The sequence below is a fragment of the Manacus candei genome, unplaced genomic scaffold (genome assembly GCF_025592945.1).
Source record: "Manacus candei isolate 608988 ecotype Guabito, Panama unplaced genomic scaffold, ASM2559294v1 h1tg000153l, whole genome shotgun sequence".
In the NCBI taxonomy this organism is placed as follows: domain Eukaryota; kingdom Metazoa; phylum Chordata; class Aves; order Passeriformes; family Pipridae; genus Manacus; species Manacus candei.
This window is the reverse complement of record NW_026138201.1, coordinates 1,624,639-1,648,311: the sequence shown is the minus strand read 5'-3', so window position 1 is coordinate 1,648,311 and position 23,673 is coordinate 1,624,639. Positions and strand designations below refer to the sequence as shown.

Sequence of the window (23,673 nt, the reverse complement as noted above, 5' to 3'; positions counted from 1 at the left end):
TGTTGTGTTTTACCACAGGAGTAACCAGATCCTCGGGGTAACAACAACCAAGTTGGTATCACTAGAAAAGGATCTGACCTAAGATCCCAGCACCCTGGAGGAAGTAATATTGAAAGAATCCCTTCTGAATGCAGCCTCCCAGCAGCTCTTTAAAGGCATTTTCACTGTTCCTCTGAAGCTGCCTCAGGTTGCCAACAAAATAAAGGACTGTGCACACTCAGATGTATTAAATTTGTTTATTTTCTTGGCTATTCTCAGCACCTACTGCCTGTTCTGAACCTGCAGGCCATGACCACCTTCACTCAACACCTGCTGTTCACAGACATCCAAACCCCAGCCTTCCTCCACCCCCCTGAAGTCAAAGACCAAAGACTGAATTTTGGAGGGTGGGTTTAACCAGCCTTGAAATGATGTGCTAATGCCCACGGGGAAAAGATTCCTGAGGCAAAGGTGACCATCATTCCTATAGTTCCTTTCTGCTTTGCACAGGTGGAAAAGTATGACCTAAGAACCTGCAATGAGTCAGTTATGTTATTTTTTTCCTGCATTTCCTTTTTGCTTCTGAAACTTCCAACTCTTCACAAGAAAAAAAATATTTCATCCTTCAATTTTATTTTTTTTCTGCAGAAGGCAAAAATTCTGAATTTAGCAGAACAGTTTCTAACATCATAATGTCTTTTATATCCAATAACAAAGAATTCATTTTAGATGATGAAAAGTTTCGAAAAGGAGGGGGAGAAATGGAGCTTCCTAGTTGTGTTTCAGTGGTCCTACCATAAGTGTATATAGGCACCTCCCAGTCTGGGCTCACAACCATTCTGTGAGGAAAACGAGCATCAATTTTCACATATAATAACTCACAATTAGGGACTCAAGACCCAGAGGAGATAGAAAAGTGTTTGTGTGATGTAGCTTGGCCTGCTTGGTCTTCCTGAATGCTCAGCACAGAGAGACAGCCTTTCCTCCCTAAGGAAAAACACTCCAATGAGGATCCTGCTCTGCACTGCCACTGGAGAAACTCCTGTCTCAGGGATTATTCCAGAAAAATTTGTGCTTCCTGAAGCTGGCACTTAAGCCAGGTGCATAAATCGAGGTGTGGAGAATGTAAAAATGCCAGAAATCACCACCCCAAAGCTGAGAAGTAAGAGATGAAACCAAGATTCCTTTGTGTGTCCTCTGTGTGCCTGGCTTGGCTTGCTGGCTCTTTTTGCAGTGTTGTCTGTCTCCAGTGCTCAACAAGGCCTTGGTTCATGTGCAATACAAATAATAAATAGTGGACCTGCCAAAGCAGAAAATTCTAATTTTTAGAGATGCCAGGCAGAGAGGAGTAGCAGCAATCCCAGATTGGTTAGTCCCAAGCTCAGGAAGATTTTCAAATGGAGAGATTTCTGAAAAACCAAATGTCTCTCCTTTGTGACTTTGTAGAACTTATTTCTTGCTGTTCCTGTGCTTCTGTTCCTACAGAATGATGCAGAAGCAGGGCATCCTTCCTCTGCATCCTAAAACCTCCTAGCCCTTTGGGAATACTCTGGATGGCTGGCAGATGGTGGGCAGTGACAGTGGAAGTGTTGAAACAACTCTTTTACAGGCTCTACACACAAAGGTACAGACAACAGAAATGTTGTGCCTTGGAGGTTTGCAACGTTTAGATCATGGAAGAATAGCCATCCATTTTCAGGCAATTATACCAATCATTCCATTATTTAGTGTTCATTTTTCAGTGATTAATTTATGTCTCTGTTTGTAAGAAACTGTCTAAGTAACAAAAACAAACAATAAAAAAAGGCTCTGCAGGGAGTTTTGCATGAAAGTCTGTTCACAGGCAGAACCTGCAGAGCCTTCTAATCTCAGGAGCAGCTTTGGTCTTTCAATTATTTCACTGCTAAACAGGAAATTAATTTTCAGTAATTTTATCTTGCACAAAGCATGGTTGAATTGGGTTTTTCTCAATTTAAAATCACACATTAATTCCTTTGTGCATCGATAGAACTTTGGGGGTTTGTTTTGGCTTTTTTACTGGTATGAATCTATAAAGCAATTTTCAAGTGAACATGTGTCGAGTGCCTTACAATGGATGAATTAGAAATCCTTGGAGCATCCAAGTCTGTGTGCTAAATGACTGCTTGAGAAAACGAAAGTTGGGACGAAAAACTGAAGAAATACTGAGACTTTCTGATTTAGTCTAAGTAAGCTATGATAACTCACCCATTTGGGACTAAATGAAGGCACTGAAGGTTTAAAACATAGCAGGAGGAGCTCATAGTTAAAGAACTTTACATGAAGAACCTCCCTAGTGGTTCTTCCACCCACGGGCAGGTACAAGAGCTTTATGTGGTTATATCACAGACACAGTAACTCACCCAGCTTTTGACAGCAGCAAAGCATTTCCTCTCAAGGATAAATTCAACCCCCTTAAAAACTCTTCTAGAAATTTCTTCCCAGGCTCAAAATGCTGTTTCCACCCTCCCTTCCCACACAGAATGACACTGGTTTTCCCAGAGGAAGAGTCATACAAGCTACAACTGTCTTTCCAGATGGGTGGGAAGGGAATATCAAAATCATCTGGCTTTGCTGGTGAGCCCAAGTGTCTCTTCACTCTGAGCTGCATTGACTGGCACTGCCACCCTGAACTGCTGCTTGCTTGGAGGCCAAAATGCAAAGCAGAGCCATCCAAACCAGGATGTCTTTGGCATGTTCTCAGAACAGAGCCAAATCTCTAAATTAAGTGCAGGGCAAAGGTGGGACGGCTTCCTCACAGAGGAATAAAGAAAATTAGAATAAAAAATGATATAAGAGTTTCCTTTTATATCTTAAACAGCGTCCAGAGCACATAATTCCTTCTCATCCCCTCCCCAGAGCCAGGCATGACCCAACCCTCTGATAATTCCTGAATAATTCCCCTACCCTATATAAGACAGTTTATAAGTGCCAAAGCACTTTGCTGGTATTACCCCATACAGATTTGTTCCTGTTTCTCTGGCCAAAATCCTGGTGGCTTCTTGCCAAGAAAACCAAATGAAACCTGACAGGAAATGGTCTTTTGGATTTACCAAACCTGAGCTGAGCTCACCTGGGCTCTGTTCTTTCTGCCTGGTTGCAAAAGGAGAGAAGGCTGACAGAAAACACCTGAGCTGAGGCTCTTCTTTGTTGCCAACAAAACAAAATGAAGCCTCCAAATTCTGGTGGCTGGGCAGGGACTGTATTAATGGATCTGGACAAATGAAGTGCTTTGTGGGAAGTCCTCGAGCTCTCAGGCCCTAGCTGTGCTTAAAATGGACACTGCATTACAGAAATGTTAGGGTTTTAGCTGATTTTCAGATGAAAGTCAGTAAGAGGGTGGGGGGTCCAAACTTCTTCATTAACTGCTCAGCACGCACTGCTGCTGCATCATTATTTTGACATTGGGAGCACTACATGGAATGGAAAAGGAATATTTCATAAGACCTTCAGTAGCTAATGGACCTGATTGAAAGATATTTCCTCAGTCTTGCTGCCTGATACTTTTTCCCTGCGTTCTGGGGGGATGTTTCTTTTGGCTTTTGTAAGCGTAATTTCAAAATTCTCTTTTGCTGTAATTCAGTATCAGAGGACATGACTCAATTTCTTCATTGTAACAAATCCCCATCTAACTGAAAAGCCTGGCAGAGATACGTGCTGCTCTAAACAAAGCAGGTGATTCTGAGCTCACCTGCCCTTCATTATTTTCTTCTTATTATTCATCTATATCAATCCAGAGGAGAAAGCTTTGAACAAAGGAATTTCAGGATCTTAAGATGCCTCACACATAAAAACAATTGGATCCAGCTGCAAACTGCCATTCAAGTCTCCCAGTTTTTCAGGTTCCTGACTGATTAATTAGAAAGTCAATTGCTTGATATTTTTACCTGATTGTGCTTTCCTGATCTGTTGGTACAGACTGTGCATCAGGAGTTTAAAACCACATCCCTGCTCCTTCCTCCTCCTCACTGACTCCACTGATATTTTGCCACCAGTAAAACACATTAATTACTGAATTTTAGCCAGAAATTTCATTATTTCACATCTTTTATGATCACCATAGGGTTTTTAAAGCTGATTTTTACAGACAAACACAATTAGATAGATCAGCTCCTTTTTGCACGTCAACAGCAGACAGGAAAAAAAAAATACGTGAATTGGAAGAATTCAGCAGAGTTTGACAGTAAAAACAAAGAGTTGCAACAAAATTTATCTGTGATTGGGAGGTAACTTAGTGTTGCTTAATCCACAGCAGAGGGGTCTATTAAAGGCAACCAGTGTGACAGGTCAGAGGTGGGACACAAACCCAGGCAGTGGCACTGGGAGATGTTCCCCTCAAAGCCAAGAGACCCCAAATTAACACTGGGTTCAGGCACTCTGCTTCCCAGAATCCAGCCTGTGTCACACATTGATGTACAATGGCTGATTCTTGTCAGGATTACAAACAGCTTGCGTTGAATTTATTAAAAGCCATCTCCTGGGGTCTGTCAGGAATGGTTTAAGACAATCTGCTGCTCACACTACCCAGCTTACAGCAAAGAGGTTCATCATCCTAAGGCAAGCACACAATTTTTCAGGAAAAGAGGAACAGGCACTATTCATAAGGTTTTGTTTTTCAGTTATAGGTGGCTGAAAAATGAATTTAATATAAGGCCCTTCTTTCCATATTTGCTCCTTGGCCATAGGAATCATTTTATTTTATTTTGTTTCTACAAAATATGCTGGCTGACATTGTTTAAAAGGGATTTTATGGGATCATATTCTTGCCCATGGCTTGTTCATTAACTGCCTCTGGCCAGCCTTGCTTTTGTCATCCTTTACTTATAATTTGCTGTTTATACAGCACTGCTACCATTTTAAATCCCAGGGTGTTCATTTGGTTGTCTCCACCATCCAATCACACTTACAAGGGAAAGAAAAAGGACTTGAATAAGTTTTATAGAAGGGAAAATTCATGCAGACAGAGTCATCTGAGAATTCACAACACTTCCAGGGCAAACACATATTGGCATGATTAATTTTAAGTTTCCAAATGAATGTTATTGCTAAAAAATTGCAGCTTGTATGAATATTCATGGGAGCAAACAAACTTTCAAATACCAGACTGAACTAATTTCGTTAGAATGTATTTTCATAATGGCATTTTGAAGTAGTCTCACAGCTCTCATGTAAATTATTTCATTTTTTAAGCGTTATTAGTTCCCTCCCCATCTGCCAGCACAATGATCTGTCACTGATACTCTGAATAATACCCAATAAATTTACCATGATAATGCTTAAAATACATATAAATAAGAGACCTGCATATATTCTACAAGGTTAGGTACGGATAGCAGAATCATCAAGGCTGCAAGAGACCTTCAAGATCTAGTCAACCTAGAAACATTTGATCCAAAAGTGATTAATTTAACCCAAATGAAACTACACAACAGCCTACAACGGGGATAAGCTCCTGCTTGCTTTAATTCTACATTAATTAGATTTCTGTGGTATTTTCCAGAACGGCATTATAAAAAGTTACTTCTGCAAGTTAGCAACCAAAAAAATAGTGGTTACTCAAAAGGATGAGAGGGTGAATCATCTAATCCCAAGATAAAACCTGAGTTACAGAAGAGCTGCACTGTCAGAGAACACCCCCCTTCACAGTGAACGAGAGAGAACATTGACAAAGAAACTAAATAGGTGCAGAAACTGGTGTAGCCACAGATGAGAACTGAGCATTTCAGGCAGGGGATACTTGTGAATGTGGCAGAAATTAGAGCCTCTTGGTAGATATCAATTTGCTGGCTTTGATATGCTAAAAATATCTGAAACTGCTCATCCAACAAATGGTATCACACAATTCTATCACCATCAAGATGATGTTGGCTCCTTAGGATGTGGCATCTGGCAGATTAGGATGCCAGATGTTTTTTGTTGTTTTGGTAATAGCATTAAAGCCGCTTTTTGAACAAAAATTCAGGGCAGAATCGTGCCATATTTGTGCAGAAAAATGCAGATTACGAAGCTGGGAGACCTGACAGATCTGGGGGTGCCCTGTGGTATTTCTCAGTATCTGTTGTAAGGGGTTTTAGCAGTGCAGTGTGTTGTGTTCGTGGGAATTGGCCATGTGTTGGAAAAGAAACAGTAAGGACAGCTCACAGGGAGTGTTTTACTCCCCTCCTTTACTCAGGATGGTGTGAAGGATTGTAGGGTGGGAACAGCTTGGAGAGGACAAGAAAAGGAAAGAAGATTTGCCTTTGTCACCCTCTCCCAGAGGGGAAAAGCAGTTGTTTAGGTCTCTCACATTGAAACCATAGCAGGGGTTTTTCTGAGGAAAACCTGGATATCTCTGGGGTGATGAATCACCAGGGAAGACAAAAGAATTCACTTAGGTCTTGTTATCTGAAAATGTGCCTAACACTTGCTCCTGCCTCTGAATGAGCAGTACTTTGGCTAAGGCAGGATCTCACTGGTCACAGGTTCACACATGAAAAATTGCCAGGACCAGAATTCCCTCGGCTGACTGGAGTGAGGAGGGCAGAGACACAAATCACTACATTTTGGTTGAAATTGTGTTCCTTTTTCGTGTTTCCTTATCCCCTACCCTCTGGAAAATATATTTGAGTCTATTGAGACCTGTGTTCATTAATCCCTCATTGAAGTGAATAGAGCCAGAGTAAAATAGTAATAGAAATACATATGAATGACACTAAAGAAAATAAGATGGAATGGTTTCCCTCCTCAACAGCCCATTCAACACTTTCACAGTGACTAAGAACAAGTCTCTGACTGAAATCTCTGACATCAGTTCAGTGTGAACAGTCATTATTTAATCAGGCAGAAATGCAGTTCTGTTCTGACAGTGGACTTGATAAAAACAGCATCCCAGGTTTCCATTTCCAGCTCCAGTCCCTGTGAGCTGTTTAGAACAGAAATACTTTATTTCTCATCTCGTCTTACTTGCCTTGCCAAATCAGGCTTGAATCTGGAAGCCAAGCTTGGTTCAAAAAGGAATGAATTTGCACATAAACGTGGCAGGGAAATGCACCATCAAGTGTCAGAAGAGAGCTCTTCTGGAGGGGGAAGTAAAAATCCAAAAGAAGAGTTGGAAAAACTTTACAGCAGGTTCCTCTCTGCAGACACACAGATCCAAATAACAAGTGGAGAGTGCCTGCTTGTTATTCCAGTGACAGGTTAAATATTTATGATGTAGCAGTGACAGTTCCACTCATGTCAGTTGGACAGTTTCATTCCAGCCTCTGCATATATTAGATTAATGCACATTGCAGTCATTCCATGGTTTTCCTCCTGTCATAAGTCTAACACATTTTTGTCCTTCCAAAAATGATATTCCAGTCAGCAGAAGGTTTCTGCTTGAATGGCTCACCACTTCCTCACAGAGTTTAGATAAAATTGCCATTAAAAGTTTCAAAGGTCCATGGTCTTTGTTTCAATTGCAAAATACATGTAGAAAACACTACTGCTCAAGAAACAACTCTAAGAAGAATTCAGAGAAGTTTTTTTAAAAGCTGCAAAAATCACCTTTGTGCAAACGAGCACATTCATAAAACCAAAGCTTTGCCTGCTTCAAAGTCCAGCATTGTTAACTTTATGGCTGAGAATTTTTAAAATCATCTTATTTATCTTGTAGCAGTGGAGACACACAGAGAGCAGCAGAACAAATTCTCTACCCAGTGTGTCTCATTGAAGATACACTCAGGCAAAAATAATGGGCTACATCATACAATCCCCTCCTAAAAAGGAGTTTCACCCTAAGTATGCAAACATCCCTCACTTTCTGTGCCTACAATGAGAACTGAGGAGGTGCTGTGTCCCCTACTAACCAGCCTCAGGGCCCCCCTTCCCACAGGCTGCAAGAAGTGCTGTGGGGAAATTAATGTGAGTTCAGAGTCAGAAAAGAATCCAGTTTCTTTTTATTATGTACACCCTTGCTGGCTAAATAAGGTGCTGTATTGCAAGAGTTATTTACTGACTTTGAGGAAAAGGGCATCAAGGAGAAGTTGCCAGCTGTCCTGATTATTCAGGTGTTACACCCATTGCAGAAGCTGAAAACATTTTAACCTTCTTGCATATTCTGTATGCTCTAATATTAAGTACTAGTCAGCTGTTTAGCAATTGAAGCCTGTTCCACTGCAAACACTGAAACCTATTACTGTCCTTCCTTTACAACAGCTTCTTCTGTATCTCAGACTCAGTTATGTCCTTGGTTTTTCAGGGTACCTTCTGAACAACTGTCTCATAGATGCAATTCCTGCTTGGAATCTGCTGCAGTCCACAGGTGCAATTTTACACAACTGTTTCACTTCAGAAGTTTCCCAGTCTAAATTTCTCAGGGTTGTTATTTATTATTATTGTTGCTTATTTATTTATTTATACTTTATGTATCATTATATTATTCATACTTTGTAAATTTCTATTTTGTATCAATCTGTCTGTGTTATTCTTTGTATTTGCCCCCTGCTGAACAGTACCTTCTATTTTTCTTACCAGCTCTTTTATTTTATTACTGACTGGACTGCAGTCTCAGGCCTATGGAGGTCACAGCCAGAAAACAAGCAGGAATTCTGTAGGAAGTTGGTGACTATTTAGGTTGTGATATTACTCTGTAACAAATCAATACTTAAAATGAACTGAGCTATTTAATACAAGCTGGAATGGCACCAAAAGCTTCAAAACAGCCTAAAAAACTCCCACCTTCTAATCCTGGCTTTGCAGGGACCACGTGATCCTGGGGGTTATTGATATTTCCAGCTGTGAGAAATAGTTGTGAATTGTAGCCAAGCCACTACAAATGTGAAGGTCTTTGGATGAGGAGAAGCAAACTTATCAAACACTACTAAATGTTTAAATAAACTTCCACTTTGGGGAAACTTTCTCACTTCATTGGCATTACCCACTTGAAAATTATTAATATATGTGGGTTTTATTCTGTTTCTACTGCTATTTCCTTTAACAAACCCACCTTGCTGGCTCAGCTTTTCTCCCTGTTTTGCCACACGGATGGATCAAGGACCCACAGTTACTTACCTACCATAACAGGTAGCTTGGCATTTAGACGCTATGGGACTGAGATGTTAAATAAAATTAAAGGACTGAGACCTTCCTCAGACTCATAAACGCTTTAAATTAAAGACTATCCAAAAATGTGGCTGCTGTAAATATTTTTTACATCTTTAACACAAGCAAAATGAACCTGTTCATCAGTACAAGTATTGCAAAGCAGCAGGAAAAAAAAAAAAATCAGAGTTATGAGCAAGGTGGTTTTAGGAGGAAAATAAATCATGGCTCATAAAAATGCCAAGAGTGATACAAACATGCCAAAAGCAAGGAGGAATAGGATGAAATATGAGTGGGACACAGGAAAAACCTATCGAGGGGGAAGGAAGACCAAATCAGGATTGTTTCTCAGCATCATCTGACCATTTACTTTGCATGACAATTACAAATTACCATTTCAAAATAAAACAATTAATTTCCATGCACAGCTATAAATCATCAGACAAGAAGATCTCTCGCTTTCAGATGTGCAAGAACTGGATTGTTTCTTAAACAGAGATTGTCTCCCTCGCTGCCATTGAGTGTTTTTCATCCCAGGGCTCTAAGAAAGGTCTGGCTGATCTTGCTCTCTTGCCTGGCAGGAATACTGAGGTACAGCAAAGGCACCTCTGGGCAATTTGAAACTTTCCCCCAAAGTATTAGTTCCCACAAAAAACCCAGAAAAACTAGGATAAGAGTGCAATTTCTTCTGTCCATAATAAATTACAACTGGAAGAGATGTAAAGATGACAATATATTCTAATAGGGATTAGTTTAATTTATTGGATGTGAAAGGACAAGACAGTCTAAAATGTATTTAAGAGTTTGCTCTCTATTGGCCACTAGGTTCCCAGCACAGCAAGTCTAAATAAAAGATAAAATGTATTTTTAAAAGCATAAAAACAAGGCCATCTGTGAAGCTTATGCACACGAATTATGGAGAGGCAGCAAGTCACACACCTCAAGAGAAATTTGAACTCTGTTATCTTAACTGCAAAAGTATTTCCAGTGAGACAAATTAGCTTTATATCTCACAAATGCACATGCACACATGTATTTTATACTCAGTGGCTTGCATAAGTGTATCTACACCAACACTTTGGAACAGCAAGGAAAAGAAAACTTTTGGGATGCCCCTTCCAAATCCCTACTGTTGCATTTCTGTGGCAGTTCTTCCCTTCTGAAAGTCATTGATTAGTATGAAAAAAGGGAAAATAAAGGAAGATGGTGAGGAACTAATTGGGCTGACATTTCACAACAGTTTTATTTGTCTAGCTCAGGTCACCATCATTGCCTTAAAGCAGCAAGACAGTCAAATCACAAGGAAAAGCAAAAATGCTATTTAACTGACAAAAGGGCAGGAGTTCGGGCACTTCTTGCTAATTGCTCTTCATCTCTGGCATTTTTTGCCTGTTGAAATATTAAATACACCTCTTGTAAAGATTCGAGGTCAAAAGGACATTTGTCAATATGCAAAAAGATAGTTATCTGGTCTTTTAATCTACATTGACAACATAATCCAATAAGCTCTACAGAAGTCTGGCATCAACCCTTTGCAAAAAAATAGGTCTATTTAGTTTAAATTGCTACACAAATAATTGACTTTAAGGATCACAGCTTGGGTCACAGAAACACGGTGATGACTTCTTTGGGAAGAACAAGTTTTGCTACAGATTTATTTAAAAAATTTATTAAAGAATCCCTGACATTTGTGTGGGTTAAGTGATAAAACAGATTACAGAATAAGAAAGTTTAAAAAAACTGGCCTGAGAATGCCCTAGGGCAGGGCACTGACAGCATAATACACTGACTGTCACTGGAAACATCTGAGTAGGATGTTAATTACTTGAAACATTGTGTACTTAATTAGTCCCCTGGGTCTTCAGGCGCTGCCTTTTGTCCCGAAGTCTGCAAGCTACTGCCTGAACACAGCGAACTGAACAGTTCATTGCAGCTCTAATTAACAGATCCTATACATAAACCAAGATTAGGGCCCTGACAGATGACAAATAAGCACAGACCCATCTCGTCTCTCCCAGGCTCAGTTCTTTTCCTCGCAGTTTTCCAAGGCAAACGCACTCCTGCCTGTTTTCAGCCCCCACGACAGCCGTGCCAAGTTTCCTTGACATCCCAAAGATGTCAGGGCGAGTGATTCCCCCAAACCTTTGTGATGTGTGTCGCTGCTTTGAGCTGTCTGATGGGCAGACAGCTGCATGCAGCTGTGCAAACAGGGGGCAAAGGGGGAATCAGCCTCGAACCACATTGCTCAGCTTTCCTCTCGCTCACTGTGCACTGAAAGGTTTGGGCTTTCTTCTGCCACTGACTTTATATAGACTTTATTCAATAAAATGGGTAATATTAGATCAAAATACGTATCCAGCTTTACATACAGACAGGTCAATAAAAACGCTTCTGCTGCTGCGCGTGATGATGATTAAACCTATTTTTGCCATCCTAACTATGACACCACAACTGACTTCTTCCTGCTCATGCTTTTAGAAGCCACAGAAGGCTACAGCTTTTTCTGTTTGTTGATAAATTCAAAAGGTGTGCAGAGCCTCCTGTACAAACAGTGCTCTTCCTGGTCCCTTCCCTGCAAACGGCATAAAAAGTCTCTCTTATGGAAATGACAAGTTCTGATTTCATGGGGCTTCCCTGATTTCTGTCAGAATCACATTATGTTCACCAACAGAGAGATGAAGTTCACAACAGCTGGTCCCACAGGAGCTCTACTTCACCTCTCTAGAGAAATATATATATTTTTTTGGCATATCATATACACTGTACAGAGGAGTGGAAGAAGTTCTGCAAGGCTTTATCTGACCTATTTGAGCTCAGTGAGGTTCCATGGGTGAAATCAACCTCTTTTTTTGTAGATGTACAACCCAAATTACCTTATACATATAAATCAGACCATATAACTTAGGAGCTGCACTCAGTAATAGCTGTACTAGTCCCAAGAGAACAACAGGATTGAACAAAGCCAATGCAAAAGTCAAATGATAAATGAGAAGAAAAAAAATGAGAATTGTTCTATTTGGAGTGGAAGATACCAGTTTTGTAACCCCTTATCAGAACCCTGAACAATTGCTGCAGTCCCACTAGGAAAATCTTGATTCTGAATTGCAGGAAGATGAAAGTGCCTGCTGTCAAAAGCAATGGGACAAGTCATATCACAAAAGAGGAGAATGGGAGAATGTATTTAGCAAAAGGAAAATCAATTAAGCCAAAGTTCTTTCTAAGCATTTGTCTCGTCCTCTAAAAGATTAAACCTTTCTTTGTTTTGAATTCGTACTTGTGGCAGGACGTGATTAATAAAAATCCACAAAGTACTGTAATTTTGCAAATACCAAAACTTGTAGTTTTAATTCCATATGTTACAGAATGTCAACTCCACCAGAACATCAGCTCCATTAGGTTTTGGTGTCTTAAGCATTTCTCAAAACTAATTGATTTTGGCTACTTGGTGCCTGGTAGTTTGGCCCTAAAAGAGAAGTTTTAAAATACAAATCCTTTTTCCTCCCAAAAACTCAAATGTTCACAAAAAAAAAAATGTTTCCAATGGGAAATTATTTGAAATTTCTCTTGATGGGTGCTAAATCTGCCTATTATTAGATCTTCCCACCTTCCCTGGGAATTTATTTATTCTGCCACAGGGCAATGGAGAGAGATGCCTCAGATCCTGAAAAGGTGTCCTTTGGCACCTGTGCTGAGGGAAAAGCTTAACCACCTCTTGGTTAAAGTACTTCTCAATGTTTTGCTACTTCCAGAAGGGCTTAATTTGGGATTAGGGGGTTAGAAGGACGAAAGAATGCTACCACCATCACTAAAGAGTAATTTGTCTTTTATAATCTCAAAAAAGGACCAGGGAATGTTTATCCTCCTCTCTTTTCCTGAGGTGGAAGGATGGTGACAGGATTATTGTTGGCTGCATTATCATACTCCACCACCCACCCCCGAGAACAAATGCAATTCTATTCATTGTTTTCCTTCCTAATTTTGCCTTTTCCCTTAAAGCAAAGCGCAAATTAAAGTATTCAAAGGTTGAACATAATGAGGTCTTATTCTCTGCTACCTGAAGGACATAATCACCACTTATTGGAAAGTCTGTCACTGACCAAGGTTTTGTTGCTATGGTGACTTCTGCCACCATTGGCTTTGGTGTTTGCAGTATGACAGTGTGTCAAAAGCTTTTACAAAAAAAGAAAACACACAAAAAACGCCACCCAGTCTCTCACCTTCCTGAAGGAGGTTTTCATTCCCCTCTCCCCTCATTACCCCCGTTTTCCAGGCAGCTTTTAAAGGAGGAAAATGATGAAAAAGTAGTTCTACAAATGTGATGAGCAGGGTAGAAATGGTTATATTGTTACACCCTAAACATTTACTACAAACCCTTTTTATTTTCTGATCTACATGACTGATACTCATTGGGAGATGTAGGAATAGTAGTCAAAGTTTTATGGCACTGTGACCATAAGCCCTGAACCACATCACCCAGTGCCAGATCCAGACAAGTCTCCAACCCCTCCAGGGATGGCAACCCCAGCACTTCCCTGGGCAACTTATTCCAGTGCCTGACCACTCTAACATGGGAAACAAAGGTTTTCTAATATCTAACCTGTCTCAGCTTAAGTCCATTTCTCCTGTGGCCCTGTTGCTGCAGGCACAGCAGAAGAGACAGCCCCCACCTCACCCTCCTGTCAGGGAGCTGGGGAGCCCACGAGGTGCCCCCCGAGCCTCCTTTGCTCCAGGCCAAGCACCCCCAGCTCCCTCAGGGGCTCCTCAAAGGACGTGTTCTCAGGTCCTTCCTGAGCCTCACAGCCCTTCTGGACACGCTCCAGCCTCCCAGTGTCCTTTTGAAAGAAAGGGCCCCAAAGTTGAATGTGGCACTCGAGGTGTGGCCTCACCAGGGACAATCCCTGCCCTGGTCCTGCTGGACACGCTACTCCTGACATGGAGCAAGATGCCATGGGCTTTCCTGGCCTCCTGGGCACACACGGGCTCATGATCAGCCCAGCCTGTCCCCAAGAAGGTCCCTCTGCCTCACTCACTGCCTGTGGCCCCCTGAAGTCATTTGTGCTGCAGCAGAGCACAGTGTGATGCTGGGAAAAGCCACCAAACTGCTGGGGCTGCTCTGACCAGCTGCCCTCAAAGCAGCTCCTCGGCTCAGCAGAACTTGGATTTCTTTTTCCCACGTTACCTTTCAGAGGTCAGCAGCCAACTTAGAGACAGGGGGAAGAGAAATAAACCCCGTACAAAACCCAAATCATCATGGGCAAGACTCAGGCTGGGGATTTTTCTTCTTTCAAGATACTTGTGTTGATGGGAAGCTGGGAATTTTTAGGATCTGGACCAAGCTAGTGAGTACATCTAACACCAGGGGAATCTTCTCAGCTACTGCTGGTGCAGACAGGAAAATCACTCATGTGGTGCCTGCTGGCACAGACTATACTAGACAATGTCCAAATTTATCCTCCCACTCTTAATAAAGTGAGGAGGAGGAGTAAAAACCCCTCCATTCCTGTTCTGGAAAATCTGATGGAAAGTTATTAAGTGTTTTCATAGGTTTCAAAATGACTGATGAAGTAAAAGGAAACACAGGATTAGAGAACAGATTATTCTCAGAGTGAGAGAGGTTAATGGAGAGTTCAGGGCACCTGGTATTAGATTATTTATTAATAACTCAATGGAGAAAACGGGGAGAAAACTGGCAGAGTGCAGGGCAGGAAAAAGTGAGGTTGAGAGGAGAGCAAAAAAAAAAATCTGCAATAATTATGCTGAAGAATTTAATATTGCTGAGAAATGTTATAAATATATTTATATTTATTATTATATATTTAATACACTGGAAAATATTCATCAATTAAAACTGATGAATCCTACCCTATGCAGTACAAAAATCACATGGAGTTTTTTGGAAATTATTTCTTTTTAATTACTTTACTGAAGCACTCTGTAGACATCCACTTTTTGGGATCAAAAAAACCGCAGGGTATGAAACAAAAGTCCCCTTGTTTTTCAGACATTAGTACCTGCTAAAGACCTACACACTACCACAGGTCCCAAATATTTATGTGGAGGCTCAAGGGAGGTATTAACTGTTGGTTTCAACTCCTAATTTACCTGGATTCTTATAGCAGATGAAGCAGAGCTGATAAGGAAAAACCCAACCAAGACACAGAAGCTCTGAGTGGGTACTCTCTGATACTTACACATTTTTCCTAAAGCACTGCCTTTATTCCATCCCAAAACTTTCCTGAAGCAAAAGTGTTTCAGGAAGAACTGACTGAAATGAAGTTTGGACTATTCATGTAGCATATTTATTTATTTTTTTTATTATGAATATTCATTTAAAGCTTCTAAAACCCCTTCATTTATATAAGGCTTGTCAGGGGAATATGCCTAAAAGCTGAAATTTATGAGTTCATTGTTTGAGTATTAGAGCTCTAGAGGGTAATCCAAGGTATTTTGTGGGTAATTTGTTATAAGTGATTATGCAACTCAGCTCAGCTGTTGAAATGAAGATTAAATGCTTACAGGATTTCACCCAAGGTCTTGGCTCCTAAAGTTAATGTTCTACAAGACCATGCAGACACTAAAGAGGGCAAGGATCTGCCTTCTGGGGAAAGCACTGTGTTTAAAATCCCTGCTTCTGAAAGAGGTTACACCCTTTGCCATCGTGACTTTCAAATGAGGATCCCCAGATCGAGCTGAGAACACACAGAGATTTCAAAAGGGACCTGGCAAAGGGGAACTGTAAAAGCAATTTATTCCCAGCGGTACATTTGCCCTACTGAGCCTGCTACTGAATTTTTTAGGATTTCACAGAACAAGAAAGATTGAAAACTGCTGGTTGAACAAAAGAAAACTAAGTAAACCTCACTTTCTCATCCTTCATATGTGGTGAACTGGCTTCCAAGATTATTTATTTGATCACCTTTCCAGTGATTGAGATAAGAGTATCCTCACCCTGATCTATCAAAACTGAAAACTATTTAACTTTGAACTAAAAAGCACTAATTCCAGTAGAAATCTTGCATTTTATAACCTTAGTAGCTACAAGAAAGAATAAGGGTTTTTTCCATAGATCCCTGTTCCTGTTTTTAGTAACCCAAATCTTCCTATTTTGAAATCTCTCCCAGTTCTCTGGAAAACAGTGGCTGTTCCTCAGCAGCACACCAGGAACCTGTGGGCTTTGCACTCTCTCTAATGCTTCCAAAATGCATTTCCTTCATCTCAGTTCCAGATTCGCTCCCACCTCTTTCTATCCTCCCCCTCTACTCCTTCCTTCTTCCTTTCCCAATCCAAGCCTGCAGCCCCAAGATCCTCAACCTGCTTTGCCCTAGATTACACCCCAGTATTTCCACTCCTTCAGTTACCAGAACAGAACTTGGTTACCCTCCACCCAATTTCTACTGAAAGAAGCCTAAAATCTAACTAGAAAAAGCAATATTAACACAGAAACTGAAATATATCAAACCAATAAACCAGGTACCCAAATAAAGCTCTAGTCAACAATCCATTGGGACAGAGGGCCCAAGTGATGGCAGGCTCTGCTCTCAGTGTCTGTAGCATCACAGTTGTTTTTAAACAGCAGACAAAATGAACACAGTCCAGGGGAATGAAAATTAATCACCAGCAGATCAAGTTCTGGCAGTGAAGCCAATTATATTACGTAGCATCTAACAGAGATCAGGGTAATTTGACATATTTGGGAATAAGTGTAAAACACTAGGATGGGATCCATTCCCAAACAGGGCTTGAGGAATTTATTCCCATGGGGAGTGGATATTCCCATGTCCCTCTGAGGCTTCCACATCAAACAAGCCCCTGGGAGTGGCCTTCAGGTGGCTCCTGACCCCAAGGAGCACAACAGCCCATCCTTGTTACCCATGAGGAGATGGTCAGCACTGGCCAAGGCACGATCCCATGTGTTCCATGCTTTATATTTCCCTGCAGTCCTTCCATTTCTCTGTGGCTATTGCCAAGCTACAGCCCAGTGCCAATTCCCTGGAAAACTGTGGACAGTGACAGGCTGATCTCTGCCCACCCCCTGTGCCACTGCCCCGTTACTGTCACAGCTCATCCTGTTCCCTCAGGGCTGTTTGGGTTTGGTTTCACTCATTCTCTGTGTGTTTGTGAGTGCTGACCTTCCTAAGTGAAGATGGTTTAGTAGGAAGTAGAACAAGTAGCATATACATTATCTAATGTATTTTTTTAATGTTTTCTGGGGAGAGAGTATCACATTTTCTCTATTTAGGGATTTAGGATTTCCAGGAAACTCCTGTTACTGTCTCAGCCTAACCAAGCCTTGGCTTCCACAGCAGCACCACCAAGAAGATGGTGTGAAGCACTGTCTGACATTCTAATCTGGCTCAAAGCTGTGAAATCATGCACCCATAGCAATAACTTTTGGTGTTACAGCTGTACTGAAAAATCCTGCTTTCACTGCCACAGACCAGCCACGCACACTTCCTCAAAGAAATGCCACTTCTAAAAGTGCTACTGGGGGAATAATAGTCTTGGGATTTGTATTTACTTCTGAAATTTAAAGCAAGTCTGAGAGTTTGGTCTCACAATATTGTAGGTTCTCACTCCTATAGAAACTAAGATACTCAGAATCTTACTCTTACATGAAATCAGAGGCACTGAGCAACTTTAAATTTTGTATGGACACTCCACCCTTTCAGACCATCTTTAAACAATGTCTACAGTGAAAGCAGAGAAAATCAAGTAGTAACTGAAGATGCAGCCACCAACAGGACTGTCTCACAGGCATCCATCTGACAGCTCTTTTTTGGCATGAAATTACAGTTAATTGAACACTAAAATATGTTTCTCTTTCCCCACACAATTTGTAGCAGACGATTATACGACTCTTGGACACGAACCTACACTTTTCAGTGGAAAGAGACTGGGGGGAACCTGTTTGTAGTTTTATCACAGGATGATTAATGCCTCAGCAGCACTTTTATACCAAAGCTGCAGAGCAGAAGCACCATGGATTTTACTGCAGCCTTACTTAAGAACAGCCATCAGCCCCTGCTCAATATTCTGGCTCTTCTGCAGCAAATGTATGGTGCCTTTTCTCACTTAATCCTTTATAGTCACATAATGCACCATGTTACTTTGTCTGCAATAAAAATCACAGGGGGCAGGGGATGTTGGTTTCTTGAAGCAGTGAGTCATTCAGAAGTTGCCATTTGGAAGCTTTATTATATCTTTTTATATTCTATATTGCATCTAGAATATACTATTAACTGTACATAACTACCTATAAAATATGATACTGTGTTTTATACCTACAGGGTTATATGACATGCAGAGTGGTGTAAAAGCCACATACTAGATTAAAAAGTCAAATTACCAGAGAACACAATTAGGATAATCTCAGTAATACTTCATGACCCAGGTTATAGTTTCAGATAATAACTTCTGAGACAGTATTTTGACAGCAGTACATAAATAAATGTTAAATACTCTTAATAATAGTACCCTACAACACACAGGGGGGCACAAGAGTCCGTAGATGACTAGATACCACATGAATTCCAGTTTCAGAATCACAGGTCCACCTTTCTTTTTTCCTTCTCTCTTGAACTTCCCCTGCCCTGGACAGCACTGGTTTTATCACCTAAACCCTCCCAGTTAAAAGGGAAGCAGTTTAGCTCAAAATTTTTCGTCCTGCTGCTGTTGGAGCAGAACGGGTTTCCTTCACTTTTCCTAAAACTTTCCTGAATTTTGTATGATAACATTTACATTTCACCTGCTCTCACCTCTACTGGTGCCAAAGGGCTCTGGAGTCTCTCAGGAGATTCTGGATCTTAGTGACAGCAGAGCTTTCAATAAAGTCCAGTAAATTCCCCTCCCAAGAACAGTGGAGAAAAGGGTAATTTAATTATCTCTGAGCTATGTTTGTGGGAATTCAAGAGCAGTTGTGTCTGAGGTGTATCTCAGGGCAAACGGGACTTCAAAGGATCCCATTCCAGCGCCTCTCAGCCCCGAAAAGCCACAGTAAGTCCTGCTCTCTCTTGCTTTCATGTCATTACTGGTAATGACCACAATCACAGGCTGTCCTTAAAACTCGTTAACTCCTCTGCTGAGGAGGCTGAACTCTCACCATTAGCCGGGCTGGGTCCGTGCCAGGGGAAAAAAAAAAAAACAGGAGACCGAAGGGTTGGTAGGACATGGAAACAAAAATGGGTCTCTATATAAGAATATATATACTCTTATATAGATACTCTGCCCCCAAATCAACCCCCACACAGGGTGAGCTCTGAGAAGCAAAGCACAAGCCGATTTTCTCAGGTAAAAAGCACTTTGCCCTTTCCCTGGTGGGTAAGTGCTGTCCCTGCCAGCACAAATTTCCCTTCCGTGCTGAACAGACTGAAACACCAAATGTAAGAAACCAGTTTCATTCGATTTGCTTTTACATCTAGAAAAAAGAGTGAATAATTAAGAACGTTCCTTTGGCTTTTCTTACCCCTCCCTGCAGTGAAATACAAAGGTGTTATGCCCATAACTCCCTTTTTTGCTTAGTTTCAGATAAGTCTGTGACACGAAAAGTGGGGACTAATAGTTTGAAAACAGAAGGTCTGGATTTTTTTTTTGGACAGTGGGATTTGCCTTGATTCCTCATCTTTGCCTTTCTGATCAAAAATATCTTTTTAAAACTCCTAAAGACCAGCTGGTTTCTGCTCCACCTCATAAAATTATGGGCTTGTTTTATCTGGTTTCTTGAGATGTAAAGGAACTTTCTTATTTGGCTAGTAAAATAAGTTACTAGTTTTATCTAGACAGATATTTAACTCTTCAACTCTACCTGTCTGTAATTACAGAGAGATAAACTCAGTCCCTCGTGGCTTCACCAGGGTCTAAAACTTTTCCTGTGTAATTCTGTTTTCACTTTTGCCCCATTTTTTAAACATTCTCCTTGTACTGATACCACGTAGCTGAGTGTACTATTGGACTCTATCTAGATCTTAAAAGGAACTTCAACACAATATTTTCAGCAATGAAAACAACAAGCAATAATCACATGTATAAATCTGTCTGACACTCACTAAAAGACCCTATGAAGTTACAGTGGCTTTGTCTGCCCCATGAGAGACACAACCTCATGTCTAACTTTGCTTTTGCAAAGACTTTTACAACCCTGATCTCCGAAATAAACAAAGTCCTGCCTTTCATTTTACCCTTTTGTGCAAAAGGTAATTTTTATTCTGTAACTCAACTCAGTGCACTTTGGGGGCATCTTGCCACAATGACAAATTGCAAATAACCCCCACAGACAGGTCAGAATCCAAGCTAAACTTCTCCCTCATGCTCCAGAGCCTCCTGGATTATCCCAGGCACGTCCCAGTCAGGAGTGTGCTCCTGCAGCGTGGGGAGCAGAGGAATTTCCACAGGGACAGAAATAAAGACTACAGCACTTATGGAACAGCTGCTGGGCCCCTCGTGAAAGCAAGTGGTGAGAAATAATTCAGGAGGAACCACGGGTTTGTCTCCCACGCACGATAGACTGAGCAGGCAGCACCAAGGGAGCAGAACCAAGGAGGAAGAAACACCCCGGGAAGAGAAAATAGCCTTATTTGCTCACGTTCACTCCGCCACTCAGGCAAAATTCGGAAGGAGAACAATGCTTCCCAGGTTGTTTACATACAGCCCGATTGTGGGTATCTTTGCTCAGAAGGACAGTCGTTTTCTCAGGACCAGAAGTTTATAAATTGATTTGTAAGTAAGAATCTGAGTATACAGAAAACAATGAGGAACTGCTCTCTGTGCCTTAGGAGCCCTCTTTAATTGATTTTTGTTTGCAGGACTGAAAATATTAGCAACAAAACCCCGAGGTTGCTATCTGTTTTCTTACACTGACACACACAATCAGGTCTTTTAAAGGAGTGTTTACTCACATCCTTGGAGGGTTGTTAGCACAGTGTAACTGCGGTGCACGGTGAACACTCACTCAGCGAGCAACTTAATTGTTTTATCTCCTCTCTTCTTACAAAGGAAGATAAATACTAGGACAGAAGGTGAGTATTTAGATTTAAAAAAAAAGGAATCCTGTGGCCCCAAACTGGCACTCACATCCACTTTTTTAACATACACTAGGGGAAAAGGCAGATATTTTAGCAACTCGTGTATATTTACTTAATTTGTAAGGTTTCAGAGCTTTTTAGCCATTCCTCACATGGATACTCCAGCTTTCCCCACACCTTGCAATCCAGGTGGTTGTTCCCTGCATTCCCAAAAAGCTTCTGTATGTTAATCTACAGAGCCCACCACAGAGGAGGTCAGAGGAAATAACAGCACTGTGCTGTCAAAAACACCGTGCAAAGCCTCAAACGTTTATTTCAAATATTCCACCTTAAGTTATTAGCACTGAAAGCACGTTTAAGACATTCAAGCAGCAAATTAGCTCCGTTGTGTCTGATGGAACTATTCATGTGTGCACATGTTATTAAGATAATGGCCTTAATTGCTTTTCATCATTTGTACAGTTTTACTGTTTGCACTAAATTCAGCTGTGAAAATGAAAGGAGATGATTTAGGCTTGATTTAGCTGTAATGCATTAGCAAAATGCTGGAATAGTCACATTGCAAGCCAGAGTGAAGACTTTGTACACAGTAAAAATATGAATATAGTTCATATAATTTATGGATATATTTCTATCCTAAACCCCAGTTTGAATCCTGAACTGGAACATAAACTTCCTTCCACCTCAATCAGAGCAAAGCCCCACATAGACACCACCTATTTTCAGTATTTTTTAAAAAGGAGACCCGAATAGAAGCAGAAATCTTTTCTCATTCTAACTTTAGGAAACGTAGTTAAGACCAGGTCCTGATTTTGAAAGCATCTGTGCATTGTTATTCACTATTTGAAAAGAATGTTTATTCCCATTTTTGTCCAGTAAAGGTACAAATTTTTCCTCTCTACCTAAATTTACAGATAGGCTAATTCTTCACTATAAAACGGTTTTAAAAAGATTTCTGCTCATTCTAAAGCACTTAGAGGTTTCCGAAAAACATTGCTAATTAAAAAAAAAAAAACAAACTCAGAAAATACAGATGAGAAGTAATTTCTGTGGTTGGTTTTTGGGTTGTTTTTACCTTTTTAGTGTATTTTTTTTACTACCCAGGCTTATCTTTAAAATCTCAGGTGCAGGATCCTTGTCTTAGTCTGTTTCTGTAAAGGACCATCTCGTAACAAACACTTCAGACTTAAAGCTGAGGAATATAAAAAAAGGGGGAATTTTTGCAGAGCTGTCTTCGATAGCACTGATATTGCCACGCATTCAAATATAGTTTTGGCACTTATTTTGGGAATTGCTCAGCTGGGATAACAACCTGAAGCATTTTAGTTGTGTGCCAACTACTTCAGAAATTTCCAGCAGCTCTTCTCACCCTGCACGACCAAGTTATAAACCCTGCTTGCTGGACACAGCTAAACAGTGCCATCAGCCTCAAGCTGCTTCTCCAGGAAGACAAGCAGGATTTGACCTGTACCACGGAGAGTCCAAGCTGGCAAACAGTTGCTGTCACTCTCCCAGTTGTCCAAGATATAAATGGGTGCCAGCTCACCCTCCCCCCCTCCCCTGCAGCCGGGATGTCTCGGAATATTGTTCCTGGCGAGGCATCCTCGCACAAACCCTTTGTGGGGGTGTCATTCACCAGGAGCTGTGCAACAGGCTCCTGTCCCTTCCCCGGCTGAAACCATTGCTGCCCAATGACTCCGGGAATTTGGTGTTTAAATGGAAGTTAAACAGCGTTCCCGCCCACTGGGATAAACCACCTGGGGACATTCACAGCGCAGGTGACAAACAAACACACACCACCGGAGAGAGAAAGCCTTGATTTCCAGATGCTAACAAGATGTGTCTGCTATCTGGGGCAGATACGGAGAGGACAAAGGGAGACGAGAATCCTCGGGCTGCCAAATCATTTGCCAAGAGCAGAAGGAGCATCCCGGTAATTGCTGCCACCAGCATTCCGAACCCTGCGCTGAGAGATGTGTCCCTCGCCTCGCAGAAGGTGATTTGAAGGCAGCTCTCTGGAATCTGGAATCACAGCTTGTCAGCTCGGGGATGAGAGAGCCCCGGTGCTATTGCCGCTTAATTGGGCAGAAAGCACCTTTTCAGCGTTTTGATCGCACCGCAGCCCCGTCACCCACCCCAGACCTCCTCTAATGACCTCACTGGGGAGGACCAGAGGAGGGGGAGTGCTCGTGGAATGCTGCTTAGGTGTTCATGAAAACATAAACTAATCGTATTGCAGATAACAGCAGCATTTTCCTCCACCCTGATTAGTGACAAGAAGAAATTTTGTGAAATGCATTCCAAAGAAACACGAGGAACACTATTAAAATGAAAAATGCTCAATATGGGGACCCTTAAGAGGAGAAGCCATGAAATCTTTCCAGTTATACTCTTTGTAAAAGTGAAATAACTCAGTTACTATTACCTGTTCTTTCAATAATCCACATATGGATAATATAATTTCACATTTCTCACCTAACTTCTGGCTTATGCTGCTTTAAAACCAATGCCCTTATTCAAAGAATAGACAAATCTTTTGTTTGGATGAAAAGGGAATTTGCCCTCCTTTTTTTTTTTTCCCACAATTTTAACTTTTCAA

General features: G+C 41.1%; 1 protein-coding gene across 5 annotated transcripts in view; it reads right to left on the bottom strand.

The window, feature by feature from the left end:
- SHISAL1 (shisa like 1) overlaps positions 1-23,673 on the bottom strand; it is a 229,477-nt gene that overhangs the window by 190,506 nt on the left and 15,298 nt on the right. Inside the window, exon 1 of one of the 5 annotated variants that reach the window (XM_051772506.1) lies at positions 862-968. The exons of the other annotated variants lie outside the window; for them this stretch is intronic. The gene's annotated coding sequence lies outside the window, so the exon portion shown is untranslated. Of the gene's footprint in view, positions 1-861; positions 969-23,673 lie in introns of those variants that run through there. 5 annotated transcript variants of the gene reach the window in all.